The following is a 4,831-nucleotide window of genomic DNA, read 5'->3' as shown; positions in this document are numbered from 1 at the left end:
CTTTTCTGTAGAAGAGCGTAGACTCGAAACGTAAAATACTTTTTTCTATTCCTGAGCGTTATACTAATACTCTGTTTGTTTTGTACACCACCTGTCTTCGACTTTTTTTTTTTTTTCGTAAACTTTCCCTATATATATATATATATATATATATATATATATATATATAATATGTAGGTCCCGGGTTGATTCGGGGTTAACCACAGTAAATAAGGTACTCAATACATAGCAGAGTAAAATTAATTTATTATATAGATTTCTCTTGAATGAAACAGTTCTAGTCCTGTAGAAGCTCCTTCTATAAAAAAAAAAAAAAAAAAAAAATATATATATGAATATACGTGCGTGTGTGTGTTTTTGTTTGTCTTCCACCATTGCATGACCGTCGGTGTTGCTTTCTTTATGCCTCCTTAACTTACCGGTTCGGCAAAAAGACACGGATAGAATAAGTACCAGACGATGTTGATATTTGTTCGACTAAACTCTTCAAGGAGACTCCCTAGCATAGCCGCAGTCTAAAAACTAAAACAAGTACTTGATGAAAGACGAAAGATAACTGTTTTATTCACTGATGTAAGTTGTTCAAATTCCACATGCTGGTTGAGTAACCCTTAATCGATCATAACACTTCTTACTTTCTATCTTCATTGCAAATAAGCAAGCAAATTGTGTGTTTTAAGGAGAAACATGATACCATTGCTGGATTTCTGATGAAGGCGGTGTTGCAAGATGTCCGGCATCTCAGAAAACTTTGTCCAGGCTGTCCGAAATCTTAGAAGGCAACAGGTTGTTCGCGGAGATTAACGTCATTAACAAGAGCAATCTACACAAAGCGAGATTATGATGTTTAAAGAAGATGAAAGCAGAACTGAAGATAAACTACACAGGAGTGGCTGTGTGGTAAGTAGCTTGCTAATCAACCACATGGTTCCGGGTTCAGTCCCACTGCGTGGCATCTTGGGCAAGTGTCTTCTGCTATAGCCCCGGGCCGACCAATGCCTTGTGAGTGGATTTGGTAGACGGAAACTGAAAGAAGCCTGTCTTATATATGTATATGTATATGTGTGTGTGTATATGATTGTGTGTCTGTGTTTGTGTTTGTCCCCCTAGCATTGCTTGACAACCGATGCTGGTGTGTTTACGTCCCCGTCACTTAGCGGTTCGGCAAAAGAGACCGATAGAATAAGTACTAGGCTTACAAAGAATAAGTCCCGGGGTCGATTTGCTCGACTAAAGGCGGTGCTCCAGCATGGCCGCAGTCAAATGACTGAAACAAGTAAAAGAGTAAAAGAGAGAGTAAAAGAGTATCATCCGTAGACCACCGACACGAATGGCCATCAGTTGAACGAGTATATTTGCAAGGACAAACGACTCACAATCCGTAAGCTTGCTTCACAATTCGAGTGTGATTACTGTGCATTAGAGAAGATTGTAACATGTTTGGGTAACGGAAAAATGTATGAACATTGTGTACTCCTGCAACTGAAAGCCGACTTCACGAAGAGAAGTTTAGAGTAAGCCTCTGATATACTGGAAGCGTTTAAAACCGACGAAGATGCGCTTTTTTTTTCTGATCTGCTGACGGTATGAAACGGCTGAAATTTTTATAATGCGGAAATGAAGACTGAGTCTATGAAATGGCGTCACACCCCTTTCCCAGTACTTAAGAATTTAAGAGTAATAGACACAGGAAAGTCATGGTAGCTGTTTTACAGGACAATAAGAATGTCATCTTTCTTGATTTTCTGGAACGTGGCTGTGTCATGAACAACGAGCGGTACATTGAGAGACTGATATTTCCTAGAGAAGCCATTAGAAGGAAAATGCCGAGCAATCTGAAAATATCAACATTCACACGCATGTTTAGCAACAAATAATACAACTGGCAATAGGTGTTGAGCAACAGTTTACCAATGACCGTAAAGTCTGGATTTGGGATTCTCCGACCTTCACCGTTTGGTCCTTCGAAGGACAACGTTTTGATTGAGCAGACAAGGTGACAAGAAGAAGTTGGTACATGACTGCATAGCATTTGGCTATTTGTGTGCGTGTGTGTGTGGGGGGTGTTGTTCCGCTTAGGTATAGCGATACTGATAGCCTGGTGTTAGAACTGTTTCAGATATGGTTCAGAATGAGGCGTTAACTGGGTACAGTGAGCGCGTGAATATGTAATTAAATAAATGACAAAGGAACAGGAAACTATGCAATTAACTTCATTAGGTTACAGCTGTTTCTGCTACAAAATGCAGTGCACTTAGATTCCAACTTAATTCCAACTGCCTCTTATTTTTAGAGAGAGAGAATTGTTCATTTAAGAGTGTAAATAATCCGTCGTTTGGCTTAACTCCATTTCCTGATATTTCGGATACCTTTAAAAGGATGAAAGGTAAAGTCAGCCCCGGCAGCATTCGACCACTGAACGTAAAAACGTAAGAATAGTTACTAAGCATTTCGTCCAGCACTGAAGCAATTTTACCAGCTTGCCAAGTTAAACAGAGAAAATACTAATGGTATCTTAAATTTAATTTATGCCAAAATATACAAACGCTAGAGAGAGTGGTGGAGAAGAACGTACCATAAGTATTTAATCTGCTTAAGACGGCGAGCTGTGGAGGCGCAATGGCCTAGTGGTTAGGGCAGAGGACTCGCTGTCGGAAGATCGCGGTTTCGATTCCCAGACCGGGCGCTGTGTGTGTTTATTGAGTGAAAACATCTAAAGCTCCACGAGGCTCCGGCAGGGGGTGGTGGCGACCCCTGTTGTACTCTAACACCCCAACTTGAGTATCGTTGCGATGGACTGGCGTCCTGCCCAGCTGGGGGTGGGCACATACGCCATAGAAACCGGGAAACAAGGCCCATGAGCCTGGTTAGGCTTGAAAAGGGCGCATGAAAAAATAAAAGACGGCGAGCTGGCAGAATCTTTAGAGTGACGGGCAAAATCCTTAACGGTATTTGATCTGTCTTTATGTTCTGTGTTCGAATGTGGCTGGAGCCGACTTTGCATTTCATCATTTCGAGGTCGATTAAATAAGTACCAGTAGTAATCAACTCACTCCCTCCCGCGAAACTACTGGCCGTGTGTCAAAGTTAGACACTAATATTTTCTCTGTTGATCAGGGAGTGAATTTACAAAATTTCTAAAGTACCAGGTAAAATCCCTTTCTTCACTCTGAGTGAAGGCGCATGACTCAGTGGTAAGAGCGTCGAGTGGTTAGATCGTGAGGTTGTGAGTTCGATTCTCGGACTGAGCTGAGTGTTGTGTTCTTGAGCAAGACACTTTATTTCACGTTGCTCCAGTTTAGTCAGCTGTAGAAATGAGTTGCGACGTCACTGGTGTCAAGCTGTATCGGCCCCTTTGCCTTTCCCTTGGATAACATCATTGGTATGGAGAGAGGAAGCTGGTATGCATGGGTGACTGTTGGTCATCCATAAACAGCCTTGCCCTGACTTGTGCCTCGGAGGGTAACTTTCTAGATGCAGTCCTATGGTCATCCATGACCGAAGGGTGGGGGGGTCTCCCCTTATTTCACTCTGAATACGTAACTTCAACACTTTTATTCTATCAACGCGACCAATAGGACTATGAAAAGGTAAAAAGTGATTGTAGCATGATTTGAAATACTGCACGTAAAAAATTAAGTACCTACCTATATGTGGTGACAAAATGCTTTTTTTCGCACGATTTACCGAATGAGCCATTCAATGCACCTTAGGACCATAAATAATAACAAAAACAAAATAGGACAAGGAGCAATAATAACAAAATGGAATAGTGAATAAATATATAAAATAATCAGAAAAAAAGAAACGAGACTGACGGCAACACCTGTTCACAGGTAAGTTTCATAAAACATAGGCGCAGAGTTGATCATCACCTGGTATAAACGTACTATACCTTCACGTGCATATGTTCATATATATACACATATACATTCATATATATATATATATATATATATATATGAACATATGCACGTGAAGGTATAGTATGTTTATATAGTATATATATATATAGTATGTTATATAGTATATATATATGTATATATATATATATATATGTATGTATGAATATATATATGTATGTATGTATGAATATATATATGTATGTATGTATGTATGTATGTATGTATGTATGCACATATATGTATGTATGTATGTATGTATGAATATATATATGTATGTATGTATGTATGTATGAATATATATATATATATATGCATGTATGTATATATATATATATTATATAATGTATGTACATATATATGTGTGTGTGTGTGTGTGCGTATGTATGTATTTATGTATGCATGTATGTATGTACTTGGGGGTATGTGCGCACACGCCTATGTTTGCATATATGCGTGTGTATGTGTGCACGTGCACGTGCGCGCGTGTGTGTGTGTATGTACGCGTGTGATTGCTTGTGCCTGTTTATATATGCCACTGTAGGTAAGTTGTGCGTTGCTTATATATATAATCTTCTCTCTCTCTCTCTCTCTCTCTCTCTCTCTCTCTCTCTCTCTCGCCGTCACGCACACAATTATAACGGTATTAATAGTTGCATACGATTACACTCGAATCACGCACGCACACACACACACACACACACACACACACATACACACACACATACACACACACACACACACACATTCACGCACGCGCACACGAATGCACACCATTCACACACACACCACATACAGTACTCACCAAACACACAACACTACCCTTTTTTTTTTAATTTTTTATTATTTTTTTCAGGTCAACTTATTGTTTTTTTTCCTCCAGACCGTTTCCTGCTCGTTTCTCTGACTTGAAAAACAAACGGTGGACG

The 4,831-nt window shown here is 39.6% G+C and overlaps 1 long non-coding RNA gene across 1 annotated transcript in view; it reads left to right on the top strand.

Moving 5' to 3' along the window:
* The first annotated feature begins 3,389 nt into the window (after nt 1-3,389).
* The window catches only part of LOC118761273, a 7,311-nt gene continuing 5,869 nt past the window's right edge, over nt 3,390-4,831 (top strand). Inside the window, exon 1 of the long non-coding RNA XR_004997256.1 lies at nt 3,390-3,513. This is a non-coding gene — a long non-coding RNA (uncharacterized LOC118761273). The remainder of the gene's footprint in view (nt 3,514-4,831) is intronic.

Source organism: Octopus sinensis, unplaced genomic scaffold (assembly GCF_006345805.1).
Source record: "Octopus sinensis unplaced genomic scaffold, ASM634580v1 Contig11352, whole genome shotgun sequence".
Taxonomy (NCBI): domain Eukaryota; kingdom Metazoa; phylum Mollusca; class Cephalopoda; order Octopoda; family Octopodidae; genus Octopus; species Octopus sinensis.
Note: the sequence above shows the minus strand (reverse complement) of the source record. Positions and strands in the feature narration are given on the sequence as shown.